This window comes from Rhinoderma darwinii, chromosome 12 (genome assembly GCF_050947455.1).
Source record: "Rhinoderma darwinii isolate aRhiDar2 chromosome 12, aRhiDar2.hap1, whole genome shotgun sequence".
Lineage (NCBI taxonomy): Eukaryota > Metazoa > Chordata > Amphibia > Anura > Rhinodermatidae > Rhinoderma > Rhinoderma darwinii.
In genome coordinates this window covers 44652783-44676672 of record NC_134698.1, presented here as the reverse complement: position 1 = coordinate 44676672, position 23890 = coordinate 44652783, and the positions used below count along the sequence as shown (strand labels likewise).

The window sequence follows — 23890 nt, the reverse complement described above, 5'->3', positions numbered from 1 at the left end:
AGCGTTTGCTCGTTTATATTGGTGATCGCTGCCCTGTTTACAAGGGGCAATTATCGGGAACGAGTCTGTGAAGGAGCGTTTGCACGATAATTGGCCAGTGTAAAAGGGCCTTTACACATGCCCATTTTTGCTGCTTTCAACCCAAACTCACTTAAAGAACTGACTGTTCACTTGCCTAGTATATCCGACCTCATGATAGGTGTAATTGTTATGAGATAATCAATTTTATTCACTTAACCTGTCAGTGGTTTTAATGTCATTACAGAATGGTGTAAGTTGTCACTTGCTTTTATGGAAAACACTTTTATCCTTATATATTCTGGAGAAGCTTCTATGGAAGCTGTGTATGTAATATATTGCCAATTGGCCTCAAGTTGTAAGGTTTATTGAATATTTGTATAATATTCTCATGGCCATTGAAAAGAAAGTATCTTACTTTTATTAACGACAGGATTTGATTTTTTTCATACTTTTAAGCGTAAACTTTGAAACAGCTTTTTTTTAAGGTTATAAAATTATTTAAAGTATGTATGTAGCTTGCAGTTTTTCAACGACATAGTACTGTCAGATAGGAGCAGGCTAGAATGGAACTTGGCATGTTCTTTTAACAGTGTTTCAGGTTTCTGTCCTAGAACAGTATGGTCTCTCACAGATGGTTTTATAAAGAAAAGAGCACATATGACATATGAGAGGTTTTAACGGAAGCAAAGGCTCAAATGATCTTCTGAACCCAAAATAGTGGAATACTGGTAGGTTGGCACAATTTATTTACAAAGAATAATGTCAGATAATCTTAATGATCAGGGGTCACCAGCTCAACCAGCTAACATAGGGTTATCACTACATGTTCCTCTTCTATTATAGGCTATGTCAATTCTGTGGTTTACAGCACTCATGCTTAGTGATGCTCCACCTTTGGATTCAATTTGAAAAATATTAGAAATGACATAAAGAGTTAAGTTAATATAATATTATTATCTGACACCATGGATCGTAAAAACAAGAGTTGGACTGTGAACCTTTTTCCATTCCTTGTTCCACCATGACTAAGGTATAAACCTTGCTTTGTATTGTTGGTGCTGCAGTTTATATTTGCTTAGTTTTTTTTAATTCTTTTTTTTAATCTTAAAGGGAACCTGTCACCAGCATTTGACCTATTAAACCAGCACTACCGAGTGGTAGTGGGTGAAAAATCATTTCTATATAACCTATAATTGTCTTCTTAGTTGGCTCTGTAGCTTTAGTATTCAGCTTTTTAGTGTTCCACACTGTATGCAAATGAGCATAAAAGAGTCATATCTTCATTTGAAAAGAGTCAGATCTTCGTTTGAAAAGAGTCAAATCTTCATTCCTCAAGTCTTTCCGAGTTTTTCCCGCCTCCTTACTTTTGATGGACAGCTCCTCGCCTTTACCCAGCACACAAAATACTGCGCCTGTGCATTGATGTCCTCTTCTGGTGTGTACGCACAACGGGACAACGGATTATTACGATAAAAGGTGCAAAATGTTTGCAGGCCGTTATTTACAGTCTGAGGAGGAGTTTAGGAGAGAGGATAATGGCAATGAACTTTTGATAGCAGCGGCCTGCGAGAGATATGTAAAGCTCAATAGGTGAAATTCTGGTGACAGGTTCCCTTTAAAGACTTCATATTAGTGTGTGTGTGTATAGGTTATTAAGCCTATGTTAATAATGATATTTATTTACAGGATTTATATATTGCGTCAATATTCATGTCTGGTCATTATTCATAGTATGTGTAAAGGCATAAATGCATTCTTTTTGAGTTTCTATTGACTGTATGGATTGTGCAAGTTTTTTTAAACCCAATGTACTAAGTTACTCTTTTGATGATTGCAAGAATTTAGGATGATATTTACTTTGACTTTTTGTGTATCTCCTTTTTTCCCCCGCTATCACCTATTTTAACTGTTATGTTATTATTTGTAATTGTTTTTTTTTGTGAGACTCTTGATATATGTGTAAGACTATATTATAATCTTAGCCAATAGTGGAGATTACAGCCTACAGGACTAAGCCTGTTTTGGCCTTGAGGACAAAGCCGATTTTTTTCATATCTGACATGTGTTACTTTATGCGGTAATAACTCTGTAATGCTTTTACCTATCCAAGTGATTCTGAGATTGTTTTCTCTTGACATATTGTACTTTATTTTAGTGGAAAAATTTGGTCTATAAATTCTGAGTTTATTTGTGAAAAACACCAATATTTTGTGAACATTTGCATAAATTAGCATTTTTCTAAATTTAAATGTATCTGCTTGTAAAACAGATAGTAATGCCACACACAATAGTTACTAGTTAACATTTCCCATAGGTCTACTTCATGTTGCATCGTTTTTTGAATGTTCTTTTATTTTTCTAGGATGTTACAAGGCTTAGAACTTTAGCAGCAATTTCTCACCTATTCAAGAAAATTTCGAAAGGCAATTTTTTAGGGACCAGTTCAGTTCTAAAGTGTCTTTGAGGGCCTTAAATATTAGAAAGACCCCATAAAACACCCCATTTTAAAAACTGAACCGAAAGTATTCAAAACAACATTCAGAAAGTGTTTTAACCCTTTAGGTGTTTCACAAGAATTAAAGTAATGTAGAGGTGAAATGTACAAATTTAATTTATTTTGCCGAAATTAATTTGTAATACATTTTTTTCTTTAAGACAGAAGATTTTACCAGAGAAACTCTTGACCACACAGGTTTTTTGCTAAATTTATTGGAATTAGTTTGTGAAAATCAAAATCTTACATTTTACACTTTTACAAAGAATAAAGGAAAAAAAGCCCCAATCATTTGTAAAGCAATTTCTCCCAATTATGGCAATACCCCATATGTGGTCTTAAACTGCTGTTTGGACACATGACAGGGCTTAGAAGGGAAGGAGCGCTATTTGGCTTTTGGAGCTTAAATTTAGCTGGAATGGTTTTTGGGTCTCATGTCGCATTTGTAAAGCCCCCGAGGAACCAAAACAGTGGAAACAAATCAAAAGTGACCCCATTTGGGAAACTACACCCTTTAAGGAATCTACCTAGGGGTACACTGAGCATTTAGACCCCACAGGTATTTTCCAGAATTTATTAGAATTAGGCCGTGAAAATGAATATCAACACTTTTTCCACTAAAATGTTGCATTTTTTCATATTCACGAAGGATAAAGGAGAAAAAACCGCCAGACATTTGTAAAGCAATTTCTCCCGAGTATGGCTTAACCCAAAATGTGGTCATAAATGTTTTTTCATTAGAAATTAATTAAAGGGTAACTAAACGTTCAACAAACTTCTGACCTCTCCTAGTGACATGTCAGAAATTGTGATTGGTGGGGGTCCGAGCACTGAGACCCCACCTATCGCTAAAACGAAGAGGCAGAAGCGCTTGTGTGAGCGCTGAGACGCTTTGTTTCTGTTTGGCTTTTTCCGGAAATCGATGTAGCGGTGTACGGACTCAATAGAAAGTCTATCAGCCCGTACACCGCTACATCGGCTTTCCGGAAAAAAGCTGAACAGAAACTAAGTTGCTCAGTACTCACACGAGCGCCTCTGCCGCTTTGTTATAACGATTTCAGTGTTTGGACCCCCACCAATCAAAACTTCTGATATGTCACTATGACATGTCAGAAGATTGTTGAATATTTAGTTACCCTTTAACCCTTTCAGGACTGATACATTTTTTGCTTTTTCATTTTCATTTTTCACTCCCCCCTTTCCAAGAGCCATAACTTTTTTTCTTTTTATGTCAATGGTGAGGGGTATGAGGGCTTATTTTTTGGAGGAGTTGTAGTTTCTATTGACACCATTTAGTGTACCATATAATATACTGGTAGACTGAAAAATAATTATTTGCGGGCTGAAATTGGAAAAAAACTGCAATTCATCCATTGTTTTTTAGGTTTCGTTTTTCACCGTACGGTAAAAACAACAACTTAACTTTATTCTGCAGCTCAATACGATTATGGTTATACCAAATTCTTATAGGGTTTTTCAAATTTTACAACTTTTACACAGAAAAAAACAATTTGTTAAAAAAAAATTGTTTTGTTTCACCACATTCCAAGAGCCATAACTTTTCTTTATTTTTCCGTGGATTAAGCGGTATGAGGGCTTATTTTTTTGCAGGACCAACTGTTGTTTTTATTGGTACCATTTTTTTGGTACATGCAACTTTTTGATCACTTTTTATTACAATTATTTTGACAGCTAAGGTGACCAAAACGCTTTATTTTTTACGGCATTCACCGTGCGAGTTAAATAATAGTATATTGTAATAGTTCAGACTTTTATGGATGCAGTGATACCAATTTTGTTAATTTTTTTTATTTTTTACATTACCTTAGAGGAAAAATGGGAATAGGGGTGGTTGTTTGGACTTAAAATGTAAACATTTTTGACTAATAACTTTATTGACTTTTTTTTTTACACATTTTATTAATCCCCCTAGGGGACTGGAACCAGCAATCGTTAGATCACAGGTACAATACACTGCAATACTATTTGTATAGTATTGCAATATATTGTCATTTTTACAGGCTTCTGTAACAGCGCGATCGCTGTTCCGGTCCGTTAGTCCCAGGTGTAAGCAGTAATAAGCAGCTGACACTCGCAGCGTATGAAGCGGGCTCAGCGTGTGAGCCCGCTCCATACATCACCCCCTGCACCACGATGTGTTATTACGTTGTGTTGCACGAAGGGGTTATTGCGCAGTGGATGTGAACAGTGAAAATTGCAATTTTCCATTGATATGCCACTTTAGTGCACATTATGTTGTGCCCAGTTGGTGTCACTGAAGACAATTATCTTATAAACTGTTAATCAGGTTCTCTCGGGTATGGCGATGCCACATCTGTGGACGTAAAATGCTGTTTGGTCACACTGTAGGGTTCAGAAGGGAGGGAGCGGCATTCAGGGGCGTAGCTAAAGGCTCATGGGCCCGGGTGCAAGAATTCAGCTTGGGCCCCCCTACCACTCCCCAACACCACCATCATCATTATCATCAGACCCCTGTGCGTGCCTATGCCCAGACGCTTTGCCCAACAGCCCCCATAGTATAATGCCCCCACACAGTATAATGCTCCCATCGCTGCCCCCACACAGTATAATGCCCCATAACGTATAATGCCCCCCCATAAAAGCCCCATACGGTATAATGCTCCCCATATCAGCCCCCATACAGTATAATTCCCCCATATCAGCCCCCATTCAGTATAATGCCCCCCATCTTATCAGCCCCCATGCCATATCTGCCCCCATGCAGTATAATGCCCCCCACACAATATCAGCCCCCCCATACAGTATAATGCCCCCATATGTGCATAATAAAAAAAATAGCATAATTACTTAGCTATCCCCGTTCCCACGCCGGGTGCAGGATCCTTCGCCTCCTCCGGTCTGTGCTATGAGTGACTCAGCGCAGACAGGCGCGATGATGTCGCTACATCCCGCCTGCCTGCGTCGAGCCGCTCAGGGCACAGTGAATGCTGGATCAAGGAGATGTCAGCTCCTTGCTCCAGGATTGAATGGAACCGGGACCTCGGTGAGTGACTCGCGACCCCCGGAGGTCTTCACACGAACCCCCAGGGGGACGCGACCCACAGTGTAGGGATGTCACGATACCAAAATTTGAACTTCGATACCGATACTTCGTTTACAGTAATAAAAAAAAAAAGTTCTTTCGTTTTCTAATGTGAGGCACGAAGTGTGATGATGAATTTTGAATGCGCCTCACGTTAATAGTAATTAATCCCGTCATGTTTCTCAGTCATAATGGGTTAATGTGTGAGGTACATGATGGGGTTAATTACTATTAATGTGAGGCACATGGAGGTTAAATTCATCACACCTCGTGCCTCACAATAAGTGATAGAAAGCAGTTTATTTTATTTTTTTACAGAGTACACATCACAAATAATGCAAAAAATATAGTTGTGCAGGTTATTACGGCCGCGCCAATACCGAATATGTGTATATTTTATGTATTGAGACCTATTTTAATGTTTATTGTAAAAAAGATGAATGTGTGTTTTTTTTATTTAACATACTTTGTTTTTACTTTATTTTTAAACTTTAATATACTGGCATATATCAGATATATGCCAGTACATTACCCTGTGGACAGATAGCACACAGGCAGTTGTTAGGACATACCTCAGTATGCCCTAACAGGAAATATGGTAAGACAGCCCTGGGGTCCTTCAATAGACCCCAGGGGTGTCTGCCCATATATGGTATGGCCCTCGATCGCGTCACAGGAATTCCCTGTGACACGATCCAGGGGCATCCCCCTCTTCTCATTTTCCCCTGAATGCTGCAGTCGGCTTTGATTGCAGAATTCAGGAGAATAGCGGCGGAGATGAGAGGTTCCTCTGATCTCCGCCGTTATAGAGCGGGGCTGCGGCTGTGTAATACAGTCATTGCCCCGCTCCTGACAGTAAGTGCGTGCGCGGTCAGCATGAGGAGATGCTGCCGGCGCTGCACTAATGAGCGGTGGTTCAGGCACTGAAGACAGAACATGGGGGTGCCATGTTCTGTCTTCAGTGCCGCAGATCATTAGTGCAGCGCCGGCCGCATCACATCATGCTGACGGCGCGCACATGTCAGGACTCAGGAGCGGGGCAATGGCTGTATTACACAGCTGCCGCCCCACTCTCATAGTCATGTGTACTATACTGTATTGTGTTGTATTGTGAAGTTTGCGGTGGAGAGAGGAGGGGGGGCTGTGATTTAACGCCTCCACCGCAAACAGCACAATACATTACAAGGCATCACAACACAACACATTACATCACAATACATTACAACACAACACAGACTGCAGCTCACCTGGAGTCCTCGGCACCCACTCTTCCACTCCACTGTCAGGAAGACGTGTCACGTGACAACACGGTCACATGGTACACCAAGTGTACCATGTGACCGTAACCAGGAAGTGCCGGCTTTACGGCACAGAAGATTTTTTTTGGAAGTGTACAGTATGGCAACGGGGGCCCGTGGGCCCCCCAAGCTTAGGGGCCCGGTCGCAAGTGCGACCGCTGCGACCCCTATAGCTACGCCACTGGCGGCATTTGGTCGGGGTACATCAGGGCATTATAAGAGGGTATAATATTGGGATAAATAAACAATAATCCGCAGATGTGTTGACAGTGTCGCACTGATAAATGTTGCGGGACAATTTGTATTTTTCATCGGTACCATTTATGGCTATAATGCATTTTTTTTTAGCACTTTTTATTTCATTTTTTGGCAAGCAAGGTGACCAAAAACCAGCAATTCTGACAATGTTTTTTATTCTTTTATTTTTACCGTGTTCACCATGGGCTACAAATAACAATTTTACTTTACTCTGCGGGTCGATACGATTACGGTGATACCATACGTATATAGTTTTTTTTATGTTTTGCAGCGTTTCCTCAATAAAATCACTTTTTTATGAAATCATTTATTTTTTGTGTCACCATATTCTGAGAGCCATAACTTTCTTATTTTTTTACAGTCAAAAAAGCTGTATAAGGACTTGTTCTTTGCGGGATGGGTTGTAGTTTTTATTGGTACTATTTTGGGGTACATGCAACATTTTGATCACTTTTTATTCTATAGTTTGGGAGGTGTGGTTGCCAAAAAATAGCGATTCTGGCATTGTTTTTTTAGATATATTTTTTGCGGTGTTCACCACGCAGGAAAAATAACATTACAGTTTTATAATTTGGGTCGTTATTTGATACCAAATATGTGTATTTTTTAAAATGTTTTCATTTTTTCCCCTATAATAAAAGACTTATTATAGTAAAAAAAGCAGTTTTTTATTTTCTAACATATAACTTTTATTTTTCCACTTTTTTCCCCAAAAAATTTTAACTTTTTTTTCCCATCCCACCAGGGAACTTGGAGACCTGCAGCACTGATCGCTGCTAGAATACATTACAATACCTATGTAGAGTAATGTATTCTAACTGTCAACGTCACACTGACAGGAAGCTTATGAGGACCAGCCGGAGACTGGTCCTCATATTCTTCCGTACATGGTAGACCCGGGGGCCATGCCAAACATTGCCCACCCCCTCAGAACGTATCACAGGGGATTCCAATGTGCTACAACACCCTTAAATGCGGCGATCGCAATTGATCACCGCATTTAAGGGGTTAATTGCCAAAAGCAGTGGCGATGGACCACTGTCCAGCAACATGAAGACCAGGACAGACACCCTGTGCAGTTAACCGCCGCTGCGGTGTAGCACCACACAGCGGGGAACTTTTAAAGTGCAAACATAACTGCATGTCAAGGTGCACAATGTAAGGGTATGTGCACACACACTAATTACGTCCGTAACCGACGGACGTATTTCGGCCGCAAGTACCGGACCGAACACACTGCAGGGAGCCGGGCTCCTAGCATCATAGTTATGTACGATGCTAGGAGTCCCTGCCTCTCTGCAGGACGACTGTCCCGTATTGAAAACATGATTACAGTACGGGACAGTTGTCCTGCAGCGAGGCAGGGACTCCTAGCATCGTACATAAGTATGATGCTAGGAGCCCGGCTCCCTGCACTGTGTTCGGTCCGGTACTTGCGGCCGAAATACGTCCGTCAATTACGGACGTAATTAGTGTGTGTGCACATACCCTAACTGCTCGCCTGGACGTGCAGTTACGTCAATATGCTGGATGGTGTTAAAATGTTCTCAGTGTACCTTTTAATGCCCAACTAAAATAAATCAAAATTCTCTTAGGCCTAGTTCACACAGAGTTTTTTGCAGGTGGAAAATCAGATTTTGTCCTTCCGGCAGATCACTTGCCACGTTTTTTCTCTGCGTTTTTCACTGCGTTTTTCGCCCGTGGCCATTGAGCGGTGCAGGCAAAAACTGCTGCGAAAAACGCGATCTCTGCCTCTCATTGATGTCAATGGGAGGTCAGAGATGGAAACACCCGAAGTAAGGGCATGTCGCTTCATTTTCCCGCGAGCATCCTTTACCGATTTCGGGCATTTTTTGGCGCTGTTTCCGATGCGGTTTCCACGTCAAAAACAGCACCAAAATACTCTGTGTGAACTAGCCCTAAATCAGCACTGTTAAAACATAACATCTAAAGGGGCACATGTTTAACCCCTTCAGGACGCAGCCCTTTTTCAAATTTTCACTTTTGTTTTTTTCTCCCCACCTTTCAAAAGCTATAATTTTTTTATTTTTCCGTCTATATCGCCATACGAGGGCTTGTTTTTTCCAGGACAAGTTGCAGTTTTTCATGGCACCATTTATTGTACTGCATAATGTACTGGGAAGCTGAAAAAAAATTGGGCAAAAAAACTGCGATTACGTCATATTTTGGGGGGTTTTGTTTTTACGGCGTCCATCAGGCGGTAAAAACTACATATTCGCCTTATTCTACAGGTTGATACGATTACAGCGATACCAAATTTATGTTTTGTTTTATGTTTTACCACTTTTTAAAAAAATAAAACCATTTGCTAAATTAAAAAAAACTTTTGTGTCGCCATATTCTGAGAGCCATAACTTTTTTCATTTTTCCATCAATTTAGCAATGTGACAGCTTAAGTTTTGCGGGGCGAGCTGTAGTTTTCACTGATACCATTTTGGGGTATATGCAACTTTTTGATCATTTTCTATTTCATTTTTTTGGAGCGCTAAGGTGACCAAAAAACTGCAATTTGCGTGTTTTATATGTATATTTTTTACAGCATTCACCGAGCGGGTTAAACAATGCTATATTCTGATAGTTCGGAATTTTACGGACGCGGCAATACCAGTTATGTTAACTTTTATTTTTCTTAACATTGATTTAGGGGAAAAATGTGAAAAGGTTTTTTTTTTTAACTTTTAATAATTTATTGTTTTTGGAACATAACAAAAATCTTTATTTAACTGTTTATTGCTTTTTTTATTAGTCCCCCTAGGAGACTTGAAGCAGCAATCGTTGGATCGCTTGCATGATATACTGCGATACTAATGTATTGCAGTATATCGTGATTCTGACAGTCTCTTTGAAGCCCTGCCGGAGGCAGAGCTTCAATGGAGTACAAAGATGGCGGACTCGGGGGCTTTTGTTCGGCCCCCAGGCTGCCATAGCAAACGTTGTATAGCCGATTGTGCCGCGGGGGGGGGGGGGGGCGCGATCGCGTGTTTGAGGGGGCACCCCCCTGATTCTAACAGTTTAAATGTCACGGTCGCGATTGATCGCGGCATTTAAGGTGTTAAACTGGCGGAATCAAAGTGAACTTTGATTCTGCTCATTGCAGTGAGGTGTCAGCTGTGAGTAACAGCCGTCACCCGCTGTGTATGGAGCGAGCTCAGCCTGTGAGCTTGTTCCATATTTCCCCTTAACCCTCATCACGTACAGTTACGTGATTTTGCGTGAAGGGGGTAAATACAAAAAGACAAGTGATAAAAAGCATAAGTTTAAAGCGTACATTCACTTTCAGAGAAAAATTATTATAGTGCAGTAGTGTGCAGGAGGGTGCAGGAGTGTGCAGGAGTGTGCAGGAGGGTGCAGGAGTGTGCAGGAGTGTGCAGGAGGGTGCAGGAGTGTGCAGGAGTGTGCAGGAGGGTGCAGGAGTATGCAGGAGGTTGCAGGAGGGTGCAAGAGGGTGCAGGAGTGTGCACTGTAATCATTTTGCTTAGAACATCAGCGCAGACTGTGTAAAGTCTGTGCTGCCGACTGCTTATACCTCCACAATAGGAGACAGAGCGTCCTGCTAGTCTCCATGGCTCCTGAATCCAGAACGGCCACCAGCGCTACAGAATCGTAAAGTGCTAAAAGTCATTCTGGATACGGTAGCCATGGAGACTAGCAGGACGCTCCTTCTCCTATTGCAGTTATGTGCAGCCGGCTGAATAGACTTTACTTAATTTGTGCTGCTGCTCAAAGCAGAATCGGTAATACAAGTGATTTAGGAAAACAATTATAGTGCACACTCCTGCTGTCCTTATATAGGGCAACATAGTCGGATGACAGATCTGCTTTAATTTGAAAGGGCTCTTTGTAATGCTTAATTTGCCCTGTGGTGGCGCAGCAGGGAAATTGAACACTTAACACTGAAATTAAACACTGCGAGGTTTCACCACAGATTACGACTGATCGCTGGAGGTCCCAGCAGGGAAACACTTTGTGATCTGACTATTGTTAAAGGACAATTCTAACAAGAAAAGATTATTGAAACCAGATAGCCACTAAAAGGCTACAAAAATGTTTTGTAGATCAATTTTTTATTTTATTGTATGACAATTAATTCCTGTCCTGAGCTTCTGTCCTGTTTCACCTTCAAAGGTTTTGAATTTTTTCTCATTGCAACAAAATGGTTCTGCTTTACTCGGAGGGGACATCGAACCTTTGATTACGATGTTACTCATATTCCTATAACACAGAAGAGCGGGTTTGGAAATGGTTGTCATTGTGTAATATTGGATGTAGTAGTTGTAGTAGTGGATGGGTAGTTCACACCTCGGTATGCTAGTAATTCAGAAAATTATACTTGCCATTGTTCTTGGATGGTAGATCTGATTAAAAAATGTTCTTTTAAAGAAGCGAAGGCATCTGTCTGTTGGGTTGGAACACTTGCTGTTGTGTATAATAGCTTCAAAGTAGACAATTGAGTTGATTTTTTTGTATGGAGTGAAAACTGCCCCTGTAATAAAAGAGGTGATATGTTTGTAAATACTGTAACTGGGTACAATATGGTTAATTTCTTGAGTAAGTTCAATAAACCCATGGATTTAACCATATTGTCCAGAAAGTTCTGGATGTACTGGAACATAGTTTATTGCAGAAACCAGAGCTTAGAGCTGTCCTTTTGAGATAACGTAACATCAACTTTAACACCTAGACCTGGTCTCTGCAACGTCAAAAGATGGTCAAATGGATATTTCCTCATCCCGGACTAAGGGATTATAAAGAGGTGAAGGAAAATTACCCATTTCACAATTATGGTCCTCCCACCTTTTATTACCTCACTGTTTATTCACAAACACCTAATTTGCCTAATGAACTGGTGGGCAGCTCCAGAAACATGACCCAGGGACTATAGAAAGGGTATAGAAATATGACTTGAACTATAGAAAGGAGTTTACATTGTGGGGGTCAAAACCAAGTCCGATATGTGTGACCTGTAACTGATGCGGCCGCGAACCGCCGCCGTTCACCTCTGTCGGACGGCCGCGGTCGCAGACTCCTGGCCTCCTGCCAGGTATCTTCCACCTAGGAGATGCCAGCTTGCGCGGCTATTCTGCCCTGGACTAGCTGCTAAGGTGCGGCCTTAAAGGGCCAGCGTGCAAACTAAAAGTTCCCTATTAAAATCCCTAGATCATCCTGGACTATAAAAGGGGCTCCGCCGTTCCATTCCTTGTCTGAGCGTTGTTGTCTACCCATGTTAGTACTACAAACGGTCCCTTAGTTGCATCATGCTCCCAGTGTTCTCGTATCCTGCTTCCAGTATCCTGTTGCTGAGTTGTCTCCTGGATCTAAGCCTTTAGTTGGAGTCGTGTATATCATCTGCCACATCTGCTGTCATCTGCCACACCTGCTGTCATCTGCTACGCCTGGTGTCACCTGCCACATCTGCTGTCAGCTGGCATGCCTTCTGTCATATGCCACGTCTGGTATTATCCGCCACGTCTGTCGTCATCTGCCACGTCAACTTCTATCTGTGCCAAAACCTCTGCTACTGTCTGAACTCCTAGGCTGGATTCACACGAGCATATTCGGTCCGTAAAGGACGGAACGTATTTCGGCCGCAAGTCCCGGACCGAACACACTGCAGGGAGCCGGGCTCCTAGCATCATAGTTATGTACGATGCTAGGAGTCCCTGCCTCTCCGTGGAACTACTGTCCCATACTGAAAACATAATTACAGTACGGGACAGTTATCCCGCAGCGAGGCAGGGACTCCTAGCGTCATACATAACTATAAGGCTAGGCTCCCTGCAGTGTGTTCAGCTCCAGTACAGTGATGTCTCTCTTGGGTTATTCTGTAACTTTATAATGTGACCAGGAAGTTGATTCAATATAGGAGTAGTTTAGTTTTAAAGAAGCACTCCACTTTTTTCTTTTATTGCCCCCTCCATTTGTACATGGGTGTTTCATTGGAGTGCTGTGTGCAGAAATACTTACCGATCCCCGCATCGTGTCATTTTCGGGTCCTCGTTCGGAGCCTCGTTCTGGCTCCCATATAAATGCATTAAGAGCCTGACTTACGGTTTTCTAAATAGCACAGTGATTCCAGACAAGTCAGAGTGAAGATCACGTGGGCGGTTCTCGACCTAAAAAGAACACGATGTGAGGATCGGTAAGTATTTCTGCACAAAGCACCCCACTGAAAAACGAATGTACAAAAACACCAGAGTCCAAATGATTAAGGTATTATCTACATATCGATAGTTGGCTCAATACCTGATGGAACTGGAGTTGTTCCCTAAAAAGATTTGCATATTTTGATGCCAATTCATCTCCCATTACCGTTCCAGTAAAACACTAAACAGCCTTGTTCACACAAGGGAAAATTTATGCTGATTCCAACGTGTTTTGCGCTTCAGAATTAGCGTAATTTCCGCTTGTAAAAATCCTCCCATTGAGTTCAATTGAAAACAGATCCATTCTTCAGCAGGCATAATTGCAAACTGCCTCGCTGAAAAAAAAAGAGGTGACATGTTATTTCTTGCCACGAAAATAGCACTGGGAAGTCACATGCACAATATCTGCATTGAATGGAGCTAATCTGCGTGCAGGGTCAGCCTCGGATTTCTGAATTTTGGCCATGTCGGTCATGTGAACATAGCCAAGGACAGGAGTACCTGTTGCATAACGTTTTTGTAGACTTAAACACAACATTACAAACATGATATTATAAGGTCTCAGCGAGACAGAGAAGGGAGTAAAAACTCATATCAAAGTTTGACACACTCAAAACAAAATTAATGTTGCATCGCATGGATTTATGTCATTTTACATCCATCACAAGGAATATGCTTCATAAACTTAGTGAGGGCATGACAACTATAGACCAGACCTTAATCAGAGGACAATAAAACGTTCACATTTCTTATCTACGAACTGCTTCAACAATTTAATGCTTCAGCCTTTTACTCTCCTTGCTCAAATTAAATTTTCTGCTTCTTATCATTTGTCTCATACCCTAGACCTTGTTTTTGTCCTTTTGTGTATACATATGTGACTTTTCCGATGTTATATTACACTGCGCTTTATGAAGAGACCAAAGCAGTCTAGAAAGCTTGCAATTTCTCCTGATTTTTTTTGTTTTATTATAGATATCACATACTAAGGCCTTAGTCAGACGAGCGTGTTCAATTTGCGTCTGTGAAAAATGGGTAGTTTTTCATGCATAATACTGTCTGTGCTTCGTCAGTGTAGTTTCCGTGTGTCATCTATTTTTGTAGTATGTGTTTTTCTTTTTTTCCCTGCATTTCTTTAGCAAATGATGCCTGAAAAATGGACAACACACAGATGTCATGCTTTAGACTTTAATAGGTAAGTCTGGTCCGCAAAAATGGACCAGAATCGTACATGTTCATGCAGTGAGTTTCTCGCAACAGACACACGCTGCGTGAAAAAACACGGATGTGCGAATAGCCCCATTGAATTGCATGGGGCAGTGTACTGCCCATTGTTAAAATGGACAGCACACTGGTGAGAAACACGCTCTTGTGAATTGCTTCGGACTGGGGTTCCTTGGGCCCACCAGAGGAGATGAGGGCCCATCCTCCATCTATATAGAACATGCACATGTCCACTTTTCATTTTATCATAGTCCTTGTTGTTATCATTGTGTACACAGGACATATCATCAATAAGGTAATTTGTTGATCATCGCTTAAGAAATAGACCCTAGTGGCAAGTGATTGGCTCCAAAGAGCTCCAAATGGGTTTGTCTCCTGCTAGACCTTTAAGGCCCATAATTGTGTTAAAGCCTGGGCTGGACCACCAAAGGATCCTCTGGTAGGCCCCTCCAACCCTGCATGTGAATAAGGACTGTGGACCTGCAGGGAAGTTATGCAGGTGATTATAAGATTGCTTTTGCTTGGATAATAAATGAATGTCAGCAAACTACTTTGAAATAATTGTTTTTATGTGGCTATAACGGTAAAGCTTTACTTTAAAATTAGAATTTGTGTCGGGTTAACTTGTAGCTTGGGTGTAAAAATAAGAATGTGTAATTCGTGTTTGTTCTTTTGTTGATTTTTTGAGAGTAAGGGATACAAAGATTTTAATTTGCCAATACATGTTGAAACCGGATTGTAATTTTACTCAGGTTACTTTTTTCTTTTTATTGTCACCGGAAATGTATTTAACAATCAGGGGGATTGAGTGCAGCATTTTTGCCCTTAAGCAATTGTAATCATTTATACAAATACTCTTTTAAAAGCAAAGCACGTACAATGCTATGCAACTGTAATATTTGATAGAGAATATCTATCAAGACATATATAGACAATAAATCTAGAATGTAAATCACCAATAGTACAAGTATAGCACTAGCCAATATATCAAAAAAATCTTTATTAGAATATGTAATAAGAAACACATGCAGACCATCACACAAAATATAAAAAAAAAAACATAAAAATAATGTGGTAGTGGTATGAGGGGTCACAATGCACCACATTAAATATACATGTGCTAGGGCGGTATAATATATAGACAGACACTATGCAAAAGACACCTCTTAAATTACCATTATATAGATACATAAACACTGAATAGGGAGTATAGGTAAAGACGTGAAACCACGATCAAAGATCCAAAATCATGTCAAATACCAACCCATATTTTGCATGTTTGCCCCTCAATTAGACAAACCACAGACCATGACCAAACAGCCCGACGCACGTTTCGCCGTCAGCTTTTTCAAGGGGTAATGGTCAGTGAGGAGTCTTGGGCTTAAATAGGAGGAACAGAATCATGTGTTCCAATCAGGAAGTACCCTGTGTATCACAACCAGGTGTAGTATAAACGAGTCATATTGAATTGAAATACCTTGTGAGTAGCTCACATGTAAAAATATGCAGCGCCACCATGTTCAAATCCTCCCGGAACATCAGGGAGGCGGAGGACACATATTCATGTGCGCCCGCATCACCACACGGCGCCGGGGGAAGGTCTAAAACAGGGCGGCGCATACACAGCATACAAGTGCCTGCGGCCATTTGAAGAGAGGGCAAAATTGCCAGAATAATACATACTAGTTAAACGTGTTAGCACAGCGCTGCCATGATCTCGTCACCCCGGAACAGCAGGGAGGCAGGCACCGCATATCCTCCATGCGTACCCACGTCTCCATGCTGCGCCGGGGGGAGGAGAGTAGGGCGGCGCATACACGAAAGGGCAAAGTTGCCAGGACAATGCTTACTAGTTGATACCATTAGCGCCGCCATGATCCCGTCATCCCGGAACATCAAGGAGGCGGGCAACGCAAATCCAAGCATACCCACGTCTTCACGCTGCACAGGGAGGAGCGGAGCAGGACGGCGTCAATATGTCACAAGGATACATATGGCCATATTGCATAAGGGCAAAATTTGCCCATAGTATACATATTGAGCTCTCCATACGAACGTAAAGATCAAGATAAAGGAGAAACACAATATGTCACAGACAAATACAAAATTTTCAAGGGACATGTACAATTTTATTAGACCGCATACATCAAAATAGTCTATTAAAAAAACATCATCTATATCAATATAATATTTGTCTATGAAAATATATCATCATAACTGTATATAAATACATCGAGGATCCTCAATTCAGAGAATTCTCCATATAGTCATAAAAAGTATATAAATCTAATAATAATAATATAATATATAAAGTAAAAATTAATAAAGTGAATCAAAAGAAAATATATATAAAATAAAAATACCCAAATCGTGACCACACGTGGATAAGTGGCAATGAAAACTTAACATACAAACCTCCACCTCTGTGAAAAAAAGATTTCATTAGAATTGAGGATGCTCGATGTATTCATATACAGTTATGATGATATATTTTCATACACAAATATTATATTGATAAAGATGATGTTTTTTTAATAGTCTATTTTGATATATGTGGTCTAATCAATTTTTATATGTCCCTTGAAAATTTTGTAAAACCTTTATTCATATTTGTTTGTGATATATTGTGTTTCTCCTTTATCTTGACCTATAGTGGTGGATATTTACGTTCGTATGGAGAGCTCAATATGTATACTATGGGCAAATTTTGCCCTTATGCAATATGACCATATGTATCCTTGTGACATATTCACGCCGTCCTGCTCCGCTCCTCCCTGCGCAGTGTGGAGACGTGGGTATGCATGGATTCGCGTTGCCTGCCTCCTTGCTGTTCCGGGATTAGGGGATCATGGCGGCACTGTGCTAATGATATCAACTAGTAAGCATTGTCCTGGCAACTTTGCTCTTTCTTAAAATGGCCGCAAGCGCTTGTGTCGTGTATGCGCCACCCTGCTCTCCTCCCCCCGGCGCAGCATGGAGATGTGGGTACGCATGGATATGCGGTGCCCGCCTCCCTGCTGTTCCGGGGTGACGAGATCATGGCAGCGCTGTGCTAACAAGTTTAACTAGTATGTATTATTCTGGCAATTTTGCCCTCTCTTCAAATGGCCGCAGGCACTTGTATGCTGTGTATGTGCCGCCCTGTTTTTCCCTCCCCCTGGCACCGTTTGGTGATACGGGTGCACATGAATATGTGTCCTCTGCCTCACTGCTGTTTCGGGGGGATGTGATCATGGCGGCGCTGCATGTTTTTACATGTGAGCTACTCACAAGATATTTCAATCCAATATGACTCGTTTATACTACACCTGGTTGTGATACACAGGGTACTTCCTGATTGGAACACATGATTCTGTTCCTCCTATTTAAGCCCAAGACTCCTCACTGACCATTACCCCTTGAAAAAGCTGACGGCGAAATGTGCGTCGGGGTGTTTGGTCATGGTCTGTGCTTTGTCTTATTGAGGGGCAAACATGCAAAATATGGGTTGGTATTTGACATGATTTTGGATCTTTGATCGTGGTTTCACCTCTTTACCTATACTCCCTATTCAGTGTTTATGTATCTATATAATGGTAATTTAAGAGGTGTCTTTTGTATAGTGTCTGTCTATATATTATACCGCCCTAGCACATGTATATTTAATGTGGTGCATTGTGACCCCTCATACCACTACCACATGTTTATTATGTGTTGTTTTTTATATTTTGTGTGATGGTCTACGTGTGTTTTTATTTCATATTCTAATAAAGATATTTTTTGATATATTGGCTAGTGCTATACTTGTACTATTGGTGATTTACATTCTAGATTTATTGTCTATATATGTCTAGATAGATATTCTCTATCAAATATTACAGTTGCATAGCATTGTACGTGCTTTGCTTTTAAAAGAGTATTTGTATAAATGTTTACAATTGCTTAAGGGCAAAAATGCTGCACTCAATACCCCTGATTGTTAAATACATTTCTGGTGACAATAATAAGAAAAAAGTAACCTGAGTAAAATGACAATCCGGTTTCAACATGTATTGGCAAATTAAAATCTTTGTATCCCTTACTCTCAAAAAATCAACAAAAAAACAAACAGGGATTACACATTCTTATTTTTACACCCAAGCTACAAATTAATCTGACACAATTCTAATTTTAAAGTAAAGCTTTACCGTTATAGCCACTGTGAGACAGTGACAGGTAAAGTCATTGAGGGAAGGTACATTTCCCCTAGAATCCTGTCATATGTATCCTAGGCTCCAGGGAATGAGTATTTTTTTCAATAGAAAGCTCTAGCTTTACAATCTCGGCTTAAGGAAAAGCCAGAAAAAGGGCCTGGAGTTGGATTGGGGAAGAGCAGGGTGGGTTCCCCAATCCCTAGTCCATCTCTGTTTGTAGGACAAGGCTGCTGCTCAATTAGCTGCACCTGCAGCCTGTGTATAAAAAGGTGCAGACACAGTGTGTGAGTCTCACCCCTGACTCAGACCGGAGACTACTATGTCTGGAGTAGCCTGTATTCTATGTGAGTAAAGACCTGTGTTACTTTGTGTCCAGTGCCTGGTAGGAAGGCACTTGGTATAGTTAGATAATATCTTGTTTAGTTAGTGCTCAGACGAGCAGGATTTATTTTGTATTTTGCCTTGTTGTACAAGAGGCTGTTTCTTTGACAAGAATAAAACACAGGCAAAGCCCTGTTATGAACTTTAATGCACGGTGTCCCTGTCTCTGGCTACTAAGAAACCGCTGTACCAACCTCTCCTGATGCTAAACCCTCACACCACATAAAAACAATTATTTCAAAGTAGTTTGCTGACATAAATTTATTATCCAAGCAAAAGCAATCTGATAATCACCTGCATAACTTCCCTGCAGGTCCACAGTCCTTATTCACACGCAGGGTTGGACAAGCCTAACAGAGAACCAGAGGATCCTCCGGTGGTCCGGCCCAGGCTTTAACACAATTGTGGGCCTTAAAGATCTGGCAGAAGACGAGCTCTTTGGAGCCAATCACTTGCCACTAGGGTCTATTTCTTAAGCGATGATTCACAAATTACCTATTAGACCTTGATGATATGTCCTGTGTACGCAATGATAACAACAAGGACTATGATGAAATGAAAAGTGGACATGTGCATGTTCTATATCAATGGAGGATGCACCCTCAGAATCATCTCCTCTGGTGGGCCCAAGGAACCCCAGTCCAAAGCAATTCACATGAGCGTGTTTCTCGCCAGTGTGCTGCCCGTTTTAACAATGGGCAGTACATTGCCCCATGCAATTCAATACCTATACTCCCTATTCAGTGTTTATGTATCTATATAATGGTAATTTAAGAGGTGTCTATTGTATAGTGTTTGTCTATATATTATACCGCCCTAGCACATGTATATTTAATGTGATGCATTGTGACTCCTCATACCATTACCACATTTTTATTATGTGTTGTTGTTTATATTTTGTGTGATGGTCTACATGTGTTTTTATTATATATTCTAATAAAGATATTTTTTGATATATTGGCTAGTGCTATATTTGTACTATTGGTGATTTACATTCTAGATTTATTGTCTATATATGTCTTGATAGGTATTCTATTTCCAGTGTTGATATATATGGATGTTATTGCAGAAACAGGTTTTCTGTCTGGCTTGGAGCTTATAGGTATTGATGTAATATTTGATAGTCCTCCATGAGAGGATATTTGCAGGGGCCCCTACTCGAACACAGGCGGGGGTGTAGTTGACAGCTCCTGATCCTAAGTGCAACATCTGGACCAGAGTCCTTTCATGTCCCATTGTATGCAATGTATAGGATCTACATAGATTATAAAACTGAAATATGCATAAGACATCACCCCTCTGTACTACCTCTTTATAGTACTGCTTTTCTCTTATGCAGCAATGAGATGTTCAATCCCCTTAAGCACCAGGGGCCCGGAGTGACTGCAAAATCTGCAATGGCTGTAGTTCAGCCACTATTTACAGGGTTTGTTCTTATCCACATCCGCACAGTTCCTACATGCAGAGCAGTTCACATATAAGGTACGATATTGGATTAAGAGAAGGTATACATGTAAAATCTATGTATGTATTTCATCCAGACAGTTTCTCTTCATGGACAATTGGTGCTGATGCAGATACAAAAAAATAAAATCAGTGTCTAAGTACTGGCCCCTGAGATCTCCTCTCTGAGAACGCTTTTCAATGCGGTGAATATTACAACAGCAGGGATATATACACGCCCTGCTTTATAGACAGTACTCGCATGAACATATACAACCCACTTAAGAATTGTATTTTCATTTTCACTTACGTACTTTTAAGTATATAAACATCTATTTTGGCTGATGCTTTTGCCACACGTAATTCCTAAATTTCATGTATTTATAATTATTATAGATTGATCACCATTGTGTGTCTTGCATATATAATGCAAAGTTATGGCACCATATAGCTATATATTATCTGAAATATATGACAATCTTACTACCATCGTTTAATTGTAATACTATATTATATCTTCTTAAGCCATGTAAAGTGAACGATGAATTATAGATGATGTATAATATTGGTCATATATTTAAAGACTCATATTTACTGTATGTTACATGTTTCTTTGGACTAACTCCATTCTATTTCTTAAAGCTCTTTAATTTTTCCACACTATCTATTTCCCTGTCTTTACAGTGGCAGACGAATAAACTATTTAAATCCCATATATATTTTTCTCACTAGTCTACTATCTTTTATCTTCCTACCTGAAATCATTGACAACTCCAGGATTAGAAAATCAGGTTCTGTGTTTTTTTGTTCCTTATCCAAGAGTAACATATATATTATGCTGCCACCATTTCATGATTATGCTGGAAATAAATCTCTTTCGTATTCATGCAGATGTCTGGAGCAAGACAATGTATTCAATGTACTCGGAGCTACGGAGAGAATGTTATATTAAATTATCACTGACAATGAAATAGTTTCAGGCACAAGAAGTCCAAGGTAAAAATGCGAAGTTTCCAAGAAAGAGTTATTTCATTTAGGCTAAAGATGCAATGCAAACAGCAATTTAGAAAGATGCCAAGTCTTTTGTAAATTGTATTTTGAGTCTAGCGCTGGCATCACGTAACCGTGACATGTACTAAAAAACAGATAGACCTGGATAATATTTATTTCATGTATGGCATCCTCCCTGATCTCAAAACTGGGATAATATAGAAGCATACTGTACCCCAACCTCATCCTGAAATGACATTAAAGACACCCCTCAGTCTAACAGGGATTTAACCAAAAATAGCAGACCATTAGCAAATATAAAATAAGGGAAATTAGGGCAGATGAGCAGAATTTTTTAATATATTCGCAATAAATATTCAAGACAGAAAAGAAAAATAGAGTTATACGGGCGAGCGGTTTATGTTGATTGTAGCATGTGTTTTTTATGACTGTATTTAAGAAGTAAATCTAAAGAAAACAAGTGCACACATACGAATTCCATTTTATTGAAACAAATAATTTTCGAAATTGAACAGATTTTAAATATTTTTTTGTTGAATGTAACATTAGTAATTGTCAGAGATAAAATTCTACTGTCGAAAACACTAAAAACAAAACTATAAGAGTTAAATAAATTAAAATAGTATCGTGTTTTTGCATAGGAAATATTTTTGGAGGTGGGATAAGCCTTTTTCATCAATATTATTGAATATTTTTATTATTAATAGTAGTAAAAATTAAATAAAATATGAAAAAATAAGATTATTATTATTATTATTATTATTATTATTATTATTATTATTATTATTGTCATGCATGTTCAGTAATAATATTATACTACAATGCAGGTTTTTGATAACCCCTGGCATGAATTACTACATTTTACTATAATACTATGTAAATTGATATTTATTTTAGTGCAAATAAAGTAGCTAGGTAATTTTTTAGGACGGACAGCACACTAGCAGACTTGGGTTGCTCCACATTAAATACTGCTTATTTTATATCTTAATAATTAAGGGAAGAATCTGAACAGACAAACCTTATCATGAATGCTGTCTCATCATTTTTTACATCAGAGTAATTATAGTAAGAACATTCAATGTAATTTCAAAGGCTGTGAACTGTTACACATGAGCATATAAAGGGAATTGAAATTTTTTCCAGTAAGCATGTGGGAAAGGGGGGGGGGGTGTTTTTGCATTTGACTATATATATATATATATATATATATATATATATATATACATCATATACAAGCTTGCTGAAGTAATGTATGTACTGAAGTAGTAAATATATACTGAATAAAAGGGTGATAAATTCGTATCATGAGCTACTAAAATGTGATATTGGATCTTCTATCATAGTTATAAAATACATATAGTATTACAGCTCTACTCAGTACTGGATCTCAGGAACCTGTAGCCACAGATTGTCTTCCTTTCAGCGGATACACTTCTACCAGGGCCATGTATAGGCACATGCCTACTGTTCTCATAGGCCCTGGATCCACCATGACAAGAAAGTTTAACATCATTTTTTTTATTTTACATTGAGTCTTGATATGCAGTCCTATTTCAGTCCCTATGGCAAGTATATTCCTTTGAGATGTACAGAGGATCACATTTATATACTATGTACTGTATAACAATGTCCAATTACATTAGATATTCCAGAGTCATATTGCATATCTTACATAGCAGGTGAGCGAGACTTGGTCATCCAGTAGCCTTTTTGACAGATGCCATTCTGAAGTACTTGCTGTGTTGACTCTTGTCCAAGGTTTGAGCAGCTTCTTGACTTTATAACCGGGAGACTTATGGTATGGGGGAGGGGGGGGGATAGCCAGCAGCAGTTCTGCTATTTTTTTTCTGTAGGTGGACGCTAACTGGCTATCATTCTATTTCTGGATTCTTATATATATTTGCTCTAACAGTTACATTATATCACCTGAACACCAGACTAATTCACTAATACGGTTAAATCTAACTTTGTAACTAAATATTAATACTCATTGTTTGGTGTACCATATTTAGAAGTGATTATGTATCTAGTAAGTCGACACCACTGTCTTCTGAAAGCTCTTGCATCAATATATATATATATATATATATATATATATATATACATATATATTTTTTTGTATTATCTTTCCATCCTACTTATTTACTTTGTTTGACAATCCTTTCATCCCTGCTCTCTTTCCCTCTCTAACCAGCATCTTATCCTCCACTTCTTGACTTGAATCTTTAATTATTTTCCTTCTCCTACTTTCTCCACATGCAATATCTGTTGACTGAATGCTTGTTCAGCCAACATCTATTTCACCCAACTCCACCATAAACATGCCCAGCCAGGACAAGTCCGCATGTTTATTTCAA

At 39.6% G+C, this 23890-nt stretch overlaps 1 long non-coding RNA gene across 2 annotated transcripts in view; it reads left to right on the top strand.

Annotated features, from left to right (window-relative positions):
• The first annotated feature begins 515 nt into the window (after positions 1-515).
• LOC142664547 (uncharacterized) overlaps positions 516-23890 on the top strand; it is a 60897-nt gene continuing 37522 nt past the window's right edge. For both annotated transcript variants that reach the window (XR_012851311.1, XR_012851310.1), the window contains exons 1-4: positions 516-749; positions 865-1051; positions 20416-20558; positions 21411-21515. This is a non-coding gene — a long non-coding RNA (uncharacterized LOC142664547). The remainder of the gene's footprint in view (positions 750-864; positions 1052-20415; positions 20559-21410; positions 21516-23890) is intronic.